The sequence below is a fragment of the Pteropus vampyrus genome, unplaced genomic scaffold (genome assembly GCF_000151845.1).
Source record: "Pteropus vampyrus isolate Shadow unplaced genomic scaffold, Pvam_2.0 Scaffold106, whole genome shotgun sequence".
Taxonomy (NCBI): Eukaryota; Metazoa; Chordata; class Mammalia; order Chiroptera; family Pteropodidae; genus Pteropus; species Pteropus vampyrus.
In genome coordinates, this window is record NW_011888887.1 from 1,335,614 (window position 1) to 1,344,774 (window position 9,161).

A 9,161-nucleotide genomic window follows, 5' to 3' on the forward strand; every position below is an offset into this window, starting at 1 on the left:
TAAAACAAGGCTCCTAAACCCCTGAGTGGTAGGGATGATAGTAGTATCTTTCTCAGAGTTTCTAAATCCCTTAAATTTCCTGGGTAATAGGAACATCTTTTTTTCTGAGACAGAAAAATGAAACAGTACTTGCTTGGCTAGTAACCAGAAAGGCCAAGCATGATTAGAAGCTTGGAACTTTCAGCCCACTCCCAATCCTCTAGGGAAGAAAGAGGGATTGGAGATTAACCATGCTTATGTGATGAAGCTCCATAAAAATAATTTTTTAAAAATTCCTAAGCTACAGAGTGCAGAGAGCTTTCGAGTTAGTACTACATATTTTGGGACAGTGATATACCCCAAATCAAAAGAGACAGATGCTTCTGCACTCAAGACCGTCACGGACTTTGCCCTCTGTACCTCTTTATCAGACTGTTCACCTGTATCTTTCATTACATCCCTTATAACAAAACAGTAAACACACAACTAAATGTTTCTTTGAGTTCTTTAAGCCATTATAGCAAATTATCAAACCTGAGAAGGAGGTTTGGGAACCTTTAATTTATAGCCAGTTGATCAGAACTACAAATGACAACCTTGGATTTATGACCAGCATCTAAAGTCAGGGGCAGTCTAGTAGTGAGTCCTTAAATTGTGAAGTCTGTGCTAACTCTGAGTAGTTAGTATCATAACTGAATTATAGAACACCCAGTTGGTGGCGAAAGAGATGGAGAATTGGTGGTTGTAGGAAATGAACTCACATTTGGTGTTAGAAGATTTGTGAGCAGAGGAAAATAAAAGTTTCCCATTTTAGTATGTAGGACATTTATTATGTCCAGATACTATGTTAAGTTCCTTATATGTATCATTTATTTGAATTCATATAGCCATTTTAAAGATGAAAACATTAGAAAAGAAAGAGTTTGAAGAATAGTTGCATGTGTGCACTGAGTAAGCAATGGAGCTGGGACTGTCACCTGGGTCTGATGGCATAAAATGTCCATGCCCCACACACTGTTGCCTCTCAGGTTTCTGTATTTGCTGTAGTTCAGTAGTTTCTGTCATCTGAGGATAGCCTTATGAATAAAGTAATATTTCATATGTCACTACATGACAGAAAGACAGCAGCCTGGTGATATTTTAAGCTTGCTCTAGTCATGAAATATAGTGTAAAAAGAAGTAAACTTTGAAAATGATATGATTAAATGAATTAATTTGAATAGGTTGGTGACTCCCCATCAGCTTGAACCTTCAGGTAAAAACTATTTTTATTTATTTATTTTTTGCTCACAGAGTTGATATTTATTTCCTTTCTGCCTTTCTTTTAACACATCGTCTTGGAACCCATATCCTATGTATTATGGGGAATGTAAAATGAATCAAATAATAAATTCTACCACCCTCAAAGAACTTAAAAGACTATAAAGTATCAACACTCATAATGAGAGTTCAGAGAAGTTGAAATGACTCCTGCTGATTAGTTTGAGAAAGTGTGTAAAGCTAGGCATGGAGAAGAACGAGCATTTCTTCAGTGTAGCAGAAGCACGCAGAGCATGATGAAAGAGTCAAGAAAAATTATAATCGAAAAGCAGGTTGGGCTTAGATACCAGAAATCCTAATATTAGAAGCAAAGAATTTTCACCTCATTTTATGAGGCAAGACCCTATACACTTTTTTGACTACATCTCTTCTATCAGCTAAAATCAGTAGCACAATAAAACTTTAGAAATCAGTAAAAAATAAAATAACACATTGTTTAGTGTACATAAAAATCGATAGTTATAGATATGGCTATAACTGTCATTAGCAAATGTCTAAAGGCAAATATCCACTTCGAGTGAGGGTCATCACTAAAAATTATCGATATAAATTTATATTCTGGATAATCTTCTTAATTGTCCTGAGAAGTACTTGGAAACTTCTCATTGTGTCATATTAGAACATATTTGTTTTTATCTGGTTACAAGGCTGACAAAATACCCATGAACAAAGTGAAAAGTACCGATACCATTATTTTCACCTATATTTAAATTATTTATACTTCCTTCAACTTGCAATTTCTTCTTGGTAGTATCTGAATACTTTTAATTTGTGAAAGTTCATGTAGTTAAAACTAGATAATATAATTGGTAACTTCACTAAGTCTTGCACAAATAAACTGCATTAATAACAATATGTTGACAGCAAAAAAAAAAAAAATTTTTAAGGAGGCTCTACTGACCCCACTGCCTAATATGTCAGTTTTATACTTCAAGATAGCTCTCAGATTGTACACGGTATATAATATATGGAAAAATGGACCATCTTTATACTCGAATGTTGATCCATATGCTACATTATTAGTAAAGATTTGTTTCCTAATAGTAGATAAAAAATTATAAATAGTTTTAATATTTTTACCTGCACCTCAATTTATCACCTTGAAAATATCTGGAGTGCACATGTTTCTACTTTGAAGAAGACTTCTATAGGCAGAGAAGAAGTAATGAAGAAACTTTAGAGAAGTAGAGAAGACACAGGTCGAGTTATGGTTGAACAGAGTAAGCTGACAGCTGTGTATGGAAATATCCTGAGCAAAGAACATGGGAGTGATACTGAAAAGTAACAAACTAATGTTAAAGTCTAATTAAGAAATATTGCTTTCAAATCCAATAATTATTTTATTGATGTACAAAAAGATTGTTCGTATTACAAATATTACAAATCAAAAATTTGTAATATTTCTATTTATCACAATTTTCCCCATTGATATCAAAAATAGTCCCAGATCACAGCAAAGATGTAACTAACAATTTAAAAAATGAGACAAATAATAACATACTATCAAATCAGCTTCATATCTGATGACAATGATTCTCACAGATGGTTGTTATGAGCAAAGTAATCATTTTTTATTGAGGTATCATTTAACTGACATATAACATCATATTAGTTTCAGTTATACAACATAATGATTTGGTATTTGTATACACTGCAAAATGATCACCACAATAAGTTTAGATACCATCTGTCCTCATGCAGAATTATGAAAAAAATTCTTTTTTTTTCTTGTGATTGAAACATTTAAGATTTATGCTCTTAGCAACTTTCAGATATGCCATACGGTATTATTAATTATAGTTACCATGTTGTACATTATATCCCCACGACTTATTTATTTTATAACTAGAAGTTTGTATCTTTTGACCCCCTTCACTCATTTTGTCCACCTTCCAACCCCCATCCCCACCCCCGGCAACCAGCAGTCTATTCTCTGTATCTATGAGCTTGGATTTTTGTTTTATTTATTTGTGCTTTAGATTACACATATACGTGAGATCACATGGTATTTGTCTTTCTCTGTCTGACTTATTTCACTTAGCATAATGCCCTCAAGGTCCATCCATGTTGTCAGAAATGGCAAGATTCTGTTCTTTTTTATGGCTGATTAGTATTCCATATTGTGTGTGTGTATGTTTGTGTGCGTGTGTGTGTGTGTGTGTGTATGCATGCCGCATCTTCATTTACCCATTGATGGACATTTAGGTTGCTTCTATATCTTGGCTATTGTAAATAATGCTGCAATAAACATGAGGCAGAATTTCTTAAATAAACTATTTCTGTTAATTAAATACTGAGTTCAGTTATTTCTAATTGTAGGAATCCTTGTATTGTCAAAATATAACATCAAAAGAAAGTAAAATCTTACAAATTATAATTTAAAAATGCCTAGATGTTTTATAATCAAATTAAGATCCTTTGATTTACAATGAATAGAATAGCTGACATAAAGCAATAGTTTTTAAACTTTAGTATGTATCAAAATTATCAGAAGGACTTGTTAAAATACAGAATTCTTGGCCTCACCCCCAGTGTCTTTGATTCAGTACTATGAGGTGGGACCCAAGAATTCCCTTTTCTACCAAATTTCTCAATAATACTGACATTTCTGCTCCAAGGGCCACACTTTGAGAACTACTGTCTTAAATTTACAAGAATTCTGGAGGTAGGTGTTTTAGCATTGGTCAAGTCAGCAACAAAATGACTTCATCCATCCATGTCTCATGCGCTTTCCATCTTTCCTCTCTTCCATTTTCATGGCTCTTCCCTCATTGTCACAAGATGTCTGCTGTAGCTCCATGAATCATGTGTTCATAAAATCATGTCCATAGGTAAGCAATGTGAATGAGTTCCTGCTCTCTTTAGCATCAAAGAAAACTTTTCCTCAAAGCCTCCGACAGCCTTTTTTCTCAGCTCCCATTAGCCAGGATTTGATGAATGTTATTTCCTAGCTTTAAGGGAAACTCATAAAGGGAGTATCTGGCATTTGCGACGTTACATTTAAAGACTCACTTTCTCAGACAAAAAGGCAGAGAGGTGAATAGGAACAGCTACCTTCCACAAGGTTACTAAAACCTTGCCTACCCAAGTCTCCTTCATATTCACCCCAAGGGAACATCGTACTTTAAAAAACTAAATTAAAAAATAAGAGTGAGGTTTAAGGTAGTCTGTGTTAAGTTAGCCCATGCCCTAACATCCTTCATTATGAAAATCAGTTTCTTAGGAAAACCACAGGACACATCATAAAAGGGGGAAAAAAAATAGAACTCTCAGTCTAATTAAATAAATGCTAATTCCGTAAATTAACCTCAAGCCTATGGAATAAAGCATCCCTAGTGTCTGAAAACACAGGGCTATAGGATATGAGAGTCATTACTGTTATTAAGTGGCTTTACACATTATTTGCTGCATTGGTTCACACCTGGAAATAGGCTGAAGACGTTTGATTGGCAATACTTCACTATATTTAACTCAAGATTTAAACTAAATTAAAGAAAATGAGTGCTGCTATCCACAACTGGCTACATAATTTGCCCTCCTAGTGCAATATAAAAATGCAGGTCTCTTGTTCAAATTTTTTTAAGGATTTCAAGACAGTGACAACAGAACATTAAACCAAAAATAAAGCCCTCCTAAATGCAGGGCCTTGTGCCACTGCACAAGTCACTCACCTGTGAAGTGGTCTTGTTGCTACTTCTTCCCTTAGTTTCTGAAGTGCCTTTGAAAACTCCAGATTCTTCTCTCATTTTTTTCTTCTTATTTTTCCCACTCAAGTAAGGGGAAGAAAGGCTGTAGTACTTTTCTAAACAAAGAATCTTCTCTCGGTTATAAATCATTCCACTCTCTAGTAGTGAAAGCAAATGCAGGTGACTTTGGTTTAAATGGCAATATTTTTCTATCCCACTGCATATGAATAGATGAATACATTTTTGGATGGACTGACTGACTCGGCAGGTAGAAAGATTTTTGTCAGTTTGTGATAACAGGGTGTGTGTGTATAGAAGGTGAAAATTTTGGACCTAGAATGAAAGAAGAAAAAGAGATTTATCTGCATTGAAAACTTGAATATAAACGAGAGTCATCAGTTATTCTGAGAGTTATGGAATAGACTTTTAAAAGTTAAAGCACTCCACCTCCATGTCAAGTTCAATGCAGGAGCAAATTTTATCAGTCTGGTGTCCTTGTAGCATCAAAAGAATATTTGTCTGTTCCCCCTCACAGCCCCAGGAACAGGGCACATTTTGCCTTTGTAGGGAAGATGAAATGCTAGCCTGATAAATCACCTGCCAATGGAATCGATGTAGCCGGCTAATGCAGCTAAGTTGAGAAGGGAGCAGGGCCTGAAAGAGAGGGTGTTAGAAGAGGGATTTGGCAACTGCACAAATAACACTATCTTAGTAACTTACTTTTTTGCTTCAGAAAAAAAATATAGCAGTGAGCTCTTGCAAATATATTTTCTCTTCTTCTCACCTCTTCCTTAGATTACATGCCTTGAGATATTCTTTGTTTAAATCATACTTTGCATATGTAATGGGGTTACATGAATTGAGGTAGCTCCTATATACCACGTTAGCTTTCCGCTCTCAGTCTGTTTTTGAAGAATGAATAAGACCACCCTATTTTCGTGCATCTGTTACCTCCCAGTATGAAACAAACCATTTACTATACCATCTGAATAGTTATGATGTTCCCGAAGTGAAATATGATGAAATTAATTAACTAAGGTTAGAGTCTAACTCCATTGTAAAAAATGGATTTCCAATCATTTTGACTGAGTGAATGTTCTTTCATTTCAAATATGGCTAATTATATCTGTTAAAGTTTCTCCGGAGGAGCTGAATCGTGTGTGTGGCTCCAAACTGGCAGCAGCTGAATTGAACCAGAAGTCCTTATATGTGCTGTGTAGGAAAGTCAATGCTTCCCTAGACAACCAGCGAAACCGAAGAAGCTGTCACCTGATCATTCCTACCAGGATTAACATCCGCAAACAATTGTTGGATTTGCTGTTTTTGTCTCTGGTGACAAGGAAATATAAAGTTTAAAAATTGGTTGTCTTTTCCTGTACAAGCTTGTGACAATATTTTATAACTGTGGAGATATACCAATTATATATATTATTTTAACATTTGACATAGTTTAAGAGAGGAAATTCAGAGTATTTTTTAAATAGCTGCAGTTTTATAAATGTAAAATTGGAAAAAGTTTTAAGAAGGATGATGATTTAATATACTTTCTTAAGGAAAGGGTTCAATACCAGTACATAGAATATTCTTTGGGATTAATGTTATACCATATTATGTGAGGAAGACCTGTGCTGTTCTACATCGAAAACCCATTTTTCCCATATTTCCCAAGAAAATTTCTTCAAGCCTATGTTAATATCGCCTCCCCTTGGAGGACTTCCCCACTCCAATATGAAAGGCCAATAGGTGCCCTTCATTATGTTACCATGACAGTAGCACAACCTCTAAGTGGTAATGGTTAGTGAATTTTTAAGATAATATTGGAAACTTGATCTGGAAAAACAGATTGATTAGATCGTTGAATTTAGTTTTTATCCTGTAACCGACTGCATGAGAAGAAATATGTTTTGTTTATGCTGAAAGTGAAGATTTTAGAAACTTGTCATTCAGTGGTTTAAATAATTTTTTTGAAAAGATATTCAAGAAGCATTCATTGAATATCTACTATATACAACAAAATCACATTGTATAGAAATGAAAAAAATAATACTTGTCCTTCAAAAACTTATGATCTAGCTGGCAATAAAAACAGAAAAATAGTTTCTTAATGCAAGAAAAAGAATGAGAAGTTAGTCAACTTTGAAGTGAACTAGTTATACAAGCTGAGAGACAATTCTAAACTAGAATTAAATAGCAGAAACTATGAAGAATGTGCCAAAATCCTTTTTAGCTCCAGAACTTATTTTAAAATTAAGGAAATAAGAGAAAAAAATACTCTTTGAAAAAAATAAAAGAACGATATAAACAATATACTAGGAAAAGCTTTAATACAATTAAAATATGATTTCATAGGTTTAAGCTATTGACAGAAAGTCAAGTAAACATTAGTTAAACAATTTATAGAATGGTTTTAAAGTTTCTAAATCAAAGACAGGAAAAAATGTATGTATATACATATTTTAGGCATTTAAGCCATAACATAATTTCCAGCCAAATTTAAAAATCTCTAAAGAAACTTATTTACATAAGCACTAAATGATTGTGGTTTATATTGTAAAGCATGATCTTAAGAAAGTCACACCATCTAGAATCTTAGAGGCTTTTCTATGTACTAACCCTCTTCTTTAAACTTTATGAAAGAGCCAATGTGTTGAGAGAATTACTTGTTTCTTAGTCTGTAGACTTAAATTGGATTTAATCATCACTTCGTATATAACACATCCCTTTTCCCTGTATCCCCCCCACTACACACACACTCTAAATTTAATTAAAATAACTGAAATGAAACTAGAGATAATTTGTTTTTTAAATAGACTGCCACATGCTCCATTTACATAAAACCCATTAGTTTGCATTAAATACAAATTAGCTGCTGATATGAATTAAATCACGTATAAATAGTTCAGAATAGCCGCAGAACCAGGCATTTTAATTAATATAACTGTTAACCAGATTTATTTGTAAGGTAATCAAGACTCGTACTCATTTATTCTTTAGTACAATAGTCCAGGCAACACTGACCGCCCTAGAATAGGCTATCATTTCTACAAAAATACAAATCCAGTAGAAAGGTTGATTAGATTCTCTGACTTCAAAATGTGCAAATAATCAAAACATGCCAGTTTAGAAATTATGGCATCCCAAAGGATAAATGCAGAAGCCCCTCATATAATTAACCTATACAATATATTGATCATCTGAAGTATCAAGTTTTTCTTTCCCTCCTTCCATACTTAGTTATGATTTAATTTAAAACAAGATTTTTTTTAAGTATGAAATAATTTTCCTCTGTTGCTATTCATATTTTGACTAATTCATGCTTCATCAACAAGTATTCGTAGTTAATAACAACTTTGCAGCTTAATTTGAATTTGGAGGTTACCCAAAATGTTTGTGTTAGTCCGTACTTCTTTTATTCCAAATAACCGAACCTCAGAATGACTTAATACATATAGATTCACATAAGTAGGTGACAAAAATGAAAACTCATATACTGATTTCAGGCACAGCTAGATCCAAGGCTCTAATTTGGTCACCAGAATGACCATGGTTCTTACCATGTGGGAGGAATGCTTTTTTTCTACAGCTTTCATTCTCTGGCAGGCTTTTGCTGTCATGGTGGAAAGATAGGTGCCAACAGCTCCAGGCTTAATACAAGATTTCAATAACCCCAACTTTTTCCAATAGTTCCAACAAATGACCTTCAAAATGAATCTTATTTGCCTCAATCATTTATGCCTCTGCCGATGACAATAACTATGAAAAAGAGAATAGAACACTCTGATTGGCCTGAGTTACATGCTCACCCCTAAAGCTGGGGAAAGGGCCATCCCCAACTGAATTAGGAATTAAAAGTAGAAGAGGGATGTTTTGATAAAATAAAAGGTTGATTGCATTGCTAGAAAAATGAAGAGAAGTACTGACATGGCAAATACAGAAAGGAACAGTTATCCATTATAGTATTGTAATCCTTGCTTTGATGCTAAATTGTCAGCCTTCTTCAGTCACCTCATTTAAGCACTAATTTATCAATCAGTGAAAAATCAAAGGTATGCAATCAATATTTACCTGCAAAAATCCCTGATGCAAGCAACCACAGAACTTGTAAATGGCAGCCGTGGATTTCAGCAAATAAAGTACCTGTATTAAAAAGGCTTCATCAGCCTTAAATCATGCTGT

At 34.0% G+C, this 9,161-nt stretch overlaps 1 pseudogene; it reads left to right on the forward strand.

Annotated features, from left to right (window-relative positions):
• The window catches only part of LOC105295488, a 17,959-nt pseudogene extending 11,618 nt beyond the window's left edge, over positions 1 to 6,341 (forward strand).
• The last annotated feature ends 2,820 nt before the right edge of the window (positions 6,342 to 9,161 follow it).